Source organism: Citrus sinensis, chromosome 1 (assembly GCF_022201045.2).
Source record: "Citrus sinensis cultivar Valencia sweet orange chromosome 1, DVS_A1.0, whole genome shotgun sequence".
Taxonomy (NCBI): Eukaryota; Viridiplantae; Streptophyta; class Magnoliopsida; order Sapindales; family Rutaceae; genus Citrus; species Citrus sinensis.
The window spans coordinates 11,731,172-11,741,317 of NC_068556.1; the positions used below are offsets into that span (position 1 = coordinate 11,731,172).

General features: G+C 31.9%; 1 long non-coding RNA gene across 1 annotated transcript; it reads right to left on the bottom strand.

The window, feature by feature from the left end:
- Nucleotides 1-221: 221 nt before the first annotated feature.
- LOC112497937 (uncharacterized) lies at nt 222-3,144 on the bottom strand. Its single transcript, XR_003065019.2, has 2 exons — nt 2,891-3,144; nt 222-843 (listed from the first exon to the last, which is right to left on the bottom strand). It is a non-coding gene; the product is annotated as an uncharacterized LOC112497937 (long non-coding RNA).
- Between the last annotated feature and the right edge of the window lie 7,002 nt (nt 3,145-10,146).

Below are 10,146 nucleotides of genomic sequence, written 5' to 3' on the forward strand. Positions count from 1 at the left end.
GTTGTCTAAGATGAATATAGATCAAGGTTTTGCAGATTTTGGTATTCTAGAAATGGAAATCAAAATATTTTATTTTATAAAAATAAAATCTTTCTGGAATCAATGAATTGACATTTATGCCCTTTCCATTTTTAAATGGATGAAATGGCATTTTTTTTAAAGTCAAATGATAGTTTTATTCTTTTGACAACATTAATTATCTAACGATGTTAAAACGGTAGTGGAAGAATGAGACATTTTATAAACTCCAAGTGAGTTGCTGCTATATATATACATATACACACACACACACACACATACATACACACATCAGGTAATCGATGTACAATTTTTCCTAAAGATTTTAAAAATATCAGACAAATGAAGGCCAAGCCTTAGTCAACAATGGCTAGAAGGGCTGACCCAATGGGTAATTTATAGTTTCCTCGCTTAAGGTTTGATGCATCTCCACTTTGATAGAAAGTATTAGCGCATCTCCACTTTCCTCCCTTGCCATTAGTATACTGTTTAAAGGTTGATTTGATGATTGAGTAAAAACCCAAAATGCCCTTGTACCATTAAAATCAAAGCTAAGAAAGATCCGCTGGGCAATAGCTTCTTGCAAAAATCGGTGCCAAAGTGTATAAACAATATGAAATGACATACTATCCTTAACAGATATCAATTTGCCTTTGTTGATCCAAAAATCAAAATTCAACAAAAAAAAAGGCTTTTAAAATATTGAAGAACATTCCCAATATTACCATTGAATCGAAACGGGTACATTGGTAATGATTTTGGCTATTTATTCATCACCTTAATATTATCATTCACAAGTAGTTTGCCTGAAATTTGCATCACAACCTGAAACTTAAAACAAAACTCATTCACTACAAAATCATCTCGCCATTCTCATTCATCATCCAACTCTATTTTTACAAAGAATCATCAACCATTAATTTCCTAAACACAATAATAAGCACCTAAGCATACATGGAATATCAAAGCTCAAACACTTCAAGCAAATCAAACACATTTTACTATCAAATTTGGAGGAATTGTGTCAATGGGAAGATTATTGGGTACTCAAACAGAATGTACAAATGTCTAATGAGAGCTTATCTGAAGGTTTCTGAATCTAATGACAATCCACACAAGTTGTATTATCATTTTACCAAGAAGAAAGGTGTGGATATTTTAGATAATGGATGATAAAGATGACTAACTTTAACAATGGATCTATTTTTTAAAGGGGTATGGCAACATTTGTGGATCATAAGCTGCTAAATGCACTTCAAATGATGTGGAGGAGCTAAAAGATATGCTGAAGAAGTCGCTACAACCACTTAAGGGTTATACTATTATGAAGATATTTATGATCTTAGATGTCGTGTTTTTTATATTCAATGTTTTAATGTACCTAATGTTATCCTTCTAGATTTACCATTGTTGAATTCAATCTAGAAGTATATTATGCCAAATGGTATTATGCCTAACTGTATTATGCTTTTATACACATATGTAGCATGTTGACAAGATATGGTTGTACTAAACTCTATTTAAGAAAATGAAGGAAATTTGCTCATTTGAAACTTTATTCAAATAAGAGAAAACAAATGCATATACATAGATATCAAATATTATGTAATCCTAAGCAAAGCTTAGCTTACCAACTTAAAGTCAGAGTATAACAACTAAGCCAATGCTTCCAACATATTTTCTTAATGAGAAAACTCAATCATCAGTATATTTTGTACTAAAATATCACTAACAAACAAATAAACTAAAGACTGAATAACCTGGACATCATTCTTTAAAACATACAAAGCAAAAGAAGTAATCTGAATATTTCATTTCAGTAGCAATATTAGTTTAAGCAATTAAATCAAGTTGTACCTATAAGTACCTATTAAAAGCTTGTTATGGTTAGCACTAAGAATGGCGGCATTGGCCTTGTCAAGCTAGTGAGTTTAACAACTTCTTACCATACATAAAATACACAAAAGCTCAAACACACATCTAAAGCTAAGTGACAAAAGATGATACAACGTCTTCATCATTTTAATGCTTACAATTTAAAGGTGACTCATCATCTAAGGATGGAAAAATCTAAGTTCGAATCTAGGTTTTGCCTTTTCGCTTTTAGAACCAAATGGCAATTTATGATACCAGATTTGGATGTAGACCCAGATTTTTAACTCTAGGTGTAGGCTGGGTTAAACCCAGAAAGATCTGGGTTCTTGAATTGTGGATTTTAAACCCAGATAGCTTTATGAAATGAAGTCAGACAATTTTTTTTAAATGAATATGTTGTTGTTTAAAGTTTAAATAAAATAAAAAATAAATCGAACTAAAAAATCAATTAACATAAGTTTACAATTCAAATAAGTAGTCTAAAGTCTAAAATCTTCACCATCTTTATAATTTAAGGTCTTATCAAACGAAAGCAAATTCCCATACTACATGTTGACCAAGCTTTAGACTAGATACATATATGACAAACAAAGTAATAGAGCAAGTGATAAATGTCTAAATGCATGAGCTTAGCAAGGTCTGGTCCAACAAAACCAAATCAGCTTACTATAAAACGACCTCAACTAACAGAAAAGCATCAAGTGTTTACAGCTTATAATCTTTCAAGATTAATCCTCCTAGCCCTTTTGGTTTTATCGAAGTTGATGCATGTTGTTGGTTTGAGTTTTGTCTATGAATTAACATTCAAATCATGAATAAATTGAAAAGATAAATAAATAAATCAAGTCCGACTTCCTTTTATGAAATTAATTTATACTAACAAAGATAAGTAAATCAAGCTTGACATCCAATTGTGTTTGTAATCTTTTTTTGTTCTTGATTTATAAGGCAACAAAGTAAGATTCAAATCGAAAAGTACAAAACTTAAACCATTTACCTTAAATTACCTGGCTGGCTATTTTGCTTAAAGTTCAAACACTTCCAATTGGGTTCGTAATCTTCTTTTACTCTAGGTTTTGGCTATGTAAAAGAACTTAAACCATTAACAGAGATGATGATTGATGATAAATTGATGACGATGATGATTTGTATCGATGAATTTGGATGGGGTATTTATTAGAGTCAAAGTTTGACTAGGAATTGAGCTAGCAGAGGGACTGCAAACCTATGGGCTTTCCAGCTCCAACTTAATAGTCGAGGCCTAGTTATCTAATGACATACTGAAACTATTAAGTTAATCCCAAGTTATTCCACTAAAAGCCTAAAGTTGCACTCTAGTAACCCATGTAATTAAATAAAACCCCAACTAATTAAAACTCCTTTTAATTAATTTTAACCTTGTCTTTGACCAATAATAGCCACTTAATTAACCCTCTATATGATGCTCATAATTAAAGTTTGGTCGTTGATAAATGTTGTTTCTCTATTAATTACATATTTACCCCTAACTCACTATTTGTTCTAATGATCGTTTTTAATGTATCTACACTTGTAAATAAATTTACAAATAAATATTATTGTTCAACAAACAATTTATTGAATAAATTGGGGTCATAAATTTAAATAATCAAGTACCACAAACAGTTTAGGTAAACATCAATAGTATAGATTCCATCTTATAAGTATATGTTCCTACGATCCACAAAATTACATCTCCAAGCTATCGATGTTTTGACCATTTATATGGATCTCATTCCATGATAACTCAAAAGATATAACACATGAATGCAATTTCATTACTGACTCAAGATTACGGTCGATTAAGCTTATTAAAGCTTATGTGAATTATGATCAACGACATTTGTTAAACTAGATCATAATTCACGATAGTCCAGTTCAATATGCATATCACATATACATATTGACTATTCTACTCGAAGTCTCGAATTTAGTGATCAAGATAAAATCACTCACGATAGAAGTAGAAAAGTTACAACCTTACATAATCAAATGCCCATTTCATTAATAGCTATAAACAATATTTTATTTATAAAGAATCTGTGATTTATATCTTCTAGTATTAACAAAATATGCCAATACATAAATCACATGCTTTACAAATAAGGGCTATTAATATATGCTCAATATGAATTGTGAATAAATAAGTTTTATTAAAATTAGAAAATGTTATTACAACTAATGTTCCAAGAGCATAATAATAACACTAAGTCTAACAATCTCCCATTTACTCTAAAGTATATCAGGTACTTATCGAACTCCCATTTCATATATCTGACTCTCGAACCTCTTAGAAGGCAAGCCCTTGGTGAATGGATCTGCTTGATTCTCTGTTGACGCAATATTAGAAACCATGACTTCACCCTTATGCACTAATTCTCGTACTAGGTGATATTTCCTCTCAATATGTTTCCCTTTCTTGTGGTATCTAAGTTCTTTTAACTGTGCACTACCCCGCTATTATCACAGTAAAGCACAATAGGCATCTTAGCACAAGGAACCACCTTAAGTTCTGTAAGGAACTTCCAAAGCCATACAGTTTTTCTACCAACTTCTAAGGTTGCTACATATTTAGTTTCCATGGTAGAGTTTACAATACATAATTGTTTCACACTCCTCCAACTTATAGCTCCACCATATAAGGTGGACACATAACCAGAAGTGGATCTTTGGGTATCCCTATCTCCTTGAAAATCTGAATATGTATACCCCATGGGTACAAGAAATTTACTAGAGTACACAAGCATATAATCTCTTGTTCTTCGAAGATACTTAAGTATTCGATTTACTGCAATCTAGTGCTCTGGTCCTGGGTTTGATTAATATCCACTAACCATACCTACAGTAAAACAAATGCCTGGTCTAGTACACAGTATAGTATACATAACACTTCCCATTACAGATGCATAAAGATACTATCTCATACAATCTATCTTTTCATGATTCTTAGGAGACTGATCCTTAAATAGACGTGATTTATATCTAAAATGAAGTAATTCTTTCTTGGAATCTTGTATAGCAAACTTAACTAAAATTTTGTCAATGTAAGCAGCTTGGGATAAACCTAACATCTTGTTCTTGCAATCTCGCAAAAGCCTAATCCCAATGATGTAATTGGCTTCTTCCAAATCTTTCATATCAAATTGGTTAGATCATTAAATTTTAACTGATAATAGCACTCCTACATCATTCCCAATGAGTAGGATATCATCTACATACATGGCTAGAAATACAACCAAACGACCGTCCATCCTCTTATAGATACAAAGTTCATTATGATTTTGATCAAAACCAAACGATTTGATCATTTGATTAAATTTGATGTTCCAAGATTTAAACGCTTATTTTAGGCCAAAGACAGACTTCTATAGATTACAAACCATATACTTTTGGCCACTAGTTACAAAACCATCTGGCCACATTATATATTGCTCTCATTAAGATTCCCATTAAGGAATGCAGTCTTGACAGCCATTTGTCAAATCTCATAATCAAAATTTACAGCAATGGAAAAGAGAATAGATAGACTTAAGCATGGCTACTAGCAAAAAAGTCTCCTCATAATCGATACTCTCTTTCTCAGTGTACCATTTCGCAACGAGCTAGCTTTGAAGGTCTCCATCTTGTAAACCCATTTATAACCAATGGGTTTTATCCCTTCAAGTATTTCTACAAGCTCCCAAACTTTATTGAAAAACGTAGAATCTATCTTAGATGTCATAGCTTTATGCCAATAGTCTGCATCTACATCAGTCCCCACTTTATCATAAATAATGGGATCTATTTCATGTTTTTTAGAGACTACTTGAAAAGATTCTCCAACCAACATATATCTAGTAGGACGTTTAATAGTCTTCCCACTATAACGAAGCAATAGTGGTTGTTGCTCTGTAACTGGAGTACGTTGTTTTTTAGAATTTGGATGTAGAATCTCCTCACTGACTTGTTTAGGCACAATATTTGTATTTCTAGACAATTTATTTAAAATTATGTTTACTGTTAGGCTTAAAATCATTTATATAATCTTCTTCAATAAATGTTGCATTTGTGCTAACAAAAACCTTCTTTTATACAGGACTATAGAAAAGACCTCATCTTGTTCTTTAGCGTAGGCCTTTAAACAAACAAACTTCAAATCTAGATTCCAATTTATCTGCCTTTCCTTTTAGCACATCTGCTAGACAACCCCAAATGTGTATATGACGTAAACTTGGTTTACATCCATTCCACATTTCCAAGGGTGTTTTAGGAACTGAGTTGGATGGAACTATGTTAAGAAGATACATGGTTGTTTCTAAAGCATGGCCCCAAAACGAGATTGGCAAATTTGAATAACTCATTATAAACCTAACCATTTTAAAAAGTATTATGTTTCTCCTTTTGGCTACACCATTTTGTTGGGAGGTCCCTGGTGTAACTAAGTGTGATAGATTCCCATGTTCTGATAAATAAGCCCTAAACTCACTAAAGAAGTACTCACCACCTCGGTTAAATAAAATTGTCTTTATGTATGTTCTTAATTGCCTTTCCACTTCTGCTCGAAACTTCTTGAATTTATCAAAAGCTTAAGACTTACAGCGCATTAAGTATAGATAACCATACATGAATAATCATCAATGAAAGTGATGAAATATTCATAACCTCCTCTTGCTTGTGTGTTCATAGACTCACATACATCAAAATGTACCAATTCTAACAACTCTATTACTCTATTTCTTTTTGCATTAAATGCTATTTTAGTCATTTTACCTTTTAAATAAGATTCACAGACAAGTAATGGTTCTAATAACCAATGAACTAAAACGTCTATCCCTACCTAGTCTTTGGATCCTATCTAGACATAAATGGCCTAAATGCAAATGCCATAGATACGTTTCAATAGAAAATAATTTAACTTTCTTATGGTGATTGGATTTGTTATTTAATTCTGTATCATGTAGAGAGTTTATTTTAGGATACAAGCAGTATGAATTGTTAAGTAAAAAATAGCATATTAACCAAATTTACTTAATGAACTAATTGAAATCAAATTTCGTTTAAGTTCCGGAACAAATAAATAATCATCTAATATTAAACTCCTAAAATCATCAAAATAAAGATGAACTACTCCCACTACTCTAGCTACAACAGTTACACTAGTGCCTGGCCTAAAACTGATCTCTCCATTACTAAGTGACTTGGTATTCTGGAACCCCAGCAATGAATTGCAATTATGATTAGTGGCTCTAGAATCTACTAAATCTATAAAATCAACCACTAAACATGTCTCAATGAAAAGAACATTACCTGAAGATGAAATTGTCCCCTTAGGTTGAGAACCTTCGCTAAATAAGTTGGACAATTTCTCTTACAATACCATTTTCTGACTACAATGAAATCACTTTCCTTTGGGTTTCTTTTCCTTTTCTGAATTTTTATTACCCGTGGGTTTAATGTCTTTTTGGATGTATTCTTCTTCTTTTTCCTATTGTCCTTTTCTTTAGGATTAGAGCCAGAATAAGAAGATTTGCCCTAAGTTAAATAAACAATTGGCGTTGGCTTTAGAATATTTTCTGCAACCTTGAACTTATTATCAATTCTGTCAATGTGTAATCTTTCTTGCTCATTGAAAGATTGAGCTTGAATGGTTGAGATGAAGGAGCTAAGGTAGCTAAGACCATATCGCTATGCTCTTCAGCATTGAAATTCCCACCCAATTGACCATATCGTTCTGCTCTTCAGCATCGAAATTCCCACCTAATTCCTCCACTTGTCGAAACATTGCTATCATTTTCATCATATGATCTCCAAATTGTTGAGCATTCATTATCTCTTTGATGATAGTTAACTTCTAAGTCCTATCATTTCTAATGAACATCTCAGATAAGCTTAACATCATTTCAGCAGTTGTGGGCATGTCCTCATGTTGCTTAGACAAGGAACTAGAGATTAAAGCTAGTATATAACACCTTGCCATCTTGTCAGACTTTTTCTACTTGCTATAAGCATCCTTTTTAGCTTGGGTTGCATTGTCATCTGGCGTTGGGGGGCATTTTTGAGTCAATACAAATTTGTGTTCTTCGGCTGTGAGGACAAGATTCCTTTTCCAATCTAGGTAGTTAGGCCCAATTAACTTATTCTGGATAAGAATTGTTGCAAGTGGACTAGACGATATATTCTTAGTTCAACATAAACTAAATAAATCATACGAGCATATATACATTTTAAAACATGAAAGTTTAGGGTAATAAATATGAATGCATGAAAAGCATAAGTAGAACTCTATAACTACTTTAATTATGCATCGGTAATCTAATCTTGCATTAAATAAGCCTCTGTAGGGTGGTCATATTTATCACTAATTAGACAAGCATACTTACAAATTTATTATTACCATCTAGTTATTTCATACCAAATAATAATAAACTACTTATTAATTCAACCTCTTAGGTTTAATTAATAAGAACTCCGTAAGGAGGATTTTTTTTTTTAAATAACAAAATTATCACTTAATAGAACTGATACGACCAAAGGCCATGAACATCTTAGTAGGAGCAACATCCCACAAAATAAAATTATCCAATCTAAAACCTATATTAATCATCATATCTGCAACATCATTACCCATATACTTGGTTAATAAAAATTATTGTTTGCTAATATGACATTTAAACCAAGATTTATATTTTGGTTATACATCTACGACTAATTACTACTTAGATTTAATCAATCGGAGGAAAATCTGCAGGAAATTTCCCGAAAACCCGAAAGGGTAGGCAGGTCATACATATACGCTAAAGCAATCTGCTCCTACCAGCAAATTGGTCTCTAAAATTACCTTCATGGCCTCTTCTTCTTCTTTTTCATCTTGCAGATACGATGTCTTCCTCAGTTTTAGAGGGGAAGATACCCGTGATAACTTTCTAAGCCATCTAGTTGAAGCTCTTCGTCAAAAGAAAATCAAATCCTTCATTGATAACGAAGAGCTTAGTCGAGGAGATGGGATTTCACCTTCCCTTTTGAAAGCAATTAAGGAATCAAAGATTTCAGTCATTATTTTCTAAAAGAACTATGTTGCGTCAAAATGGTGCTTGGATGAGCTTGTCAAGATTCTTGAATGCCATGCAAAGAATGGCATATTGGTCATACTGGTTTTCTACGTGTAGATCCGTTCCATGTGCGAAAATAGGAACGGAGTTTTAAGAACGCGTTTGCTAAGTATAACAAGCAGTTCAATAAAAAGATGCCAGAAAGGTTCAGAAATGGAGGGCAGTATCGACACCCGCATCCAATCTATCTGGATGGGATTCTAAGATAATCGAGTACACACTTAACTCTTATCTCTTTCATGTCTCTACCTTTTCTTCATTATCTCTTTCGTGTCTTCGCCTTTTTTTCATTTTGTATCTACAATTACTTAAATCATGCGTCTAATAATACAATTTGTGTGGTTAATTAGACTTCCGTAGGGAGGATATTAATAAATTTAATTTGAGTGAATAATCATTATTTCAATCTTTTATATTTCTCAAATAAAGCAACTGTCATAGAGCAGTCAGTTTTAATGAGTCATACTCAAGATTTTATCCTTTAAAGAAGTCTTATCTAGTAGCCAATTTTAATTAATATCCTCCGTGGAGAGCTTATTTAATTTGAGGCGAGATATTAATCTACTTTACTATAGAACCAATAATGGAGGTTGTGGGCTTTATGCCTAGAACCCTTTGCCACTCAACTTTTTGTTAGAGATTTCTTTTAATATTCTCAATTGATTATTTAATTGACATTCCACCAATTAATATTTAATTTTATAAAAAAATAAAATAATTAATTAGGTTAGGTGAATATTATAATCAATTTAATATTAGATCATGATATTAATCTTATTCTAATCTCGTTAGACTATTAATATCAAAATTTATGTATATGCAGGAACATGTGAATGTGGCACCCTCTTAATCTGAATGACATGTTGTTCATCCACTCAATTAATCGAATAAGTAAACAACTTAGAAAAAATCACATTAACTTTATGTCTAATTTTCATTGGGCTTCCTGTTAATGTTCTTTTTTTCAAATACTTGATTAATGAGCTAGGACTGCTTGGGTTTTAAAATTTATTATTGTTCCATTTAATTTTATTTTAAAATAGCAGAACCATAATTTTGAAATAACTTTGAATAAAATTTTTGGACCAAAATAAAATTTAATATGTTAAACTTTAAATATGTGTTTTAATCCACCAAGCTCAATTTA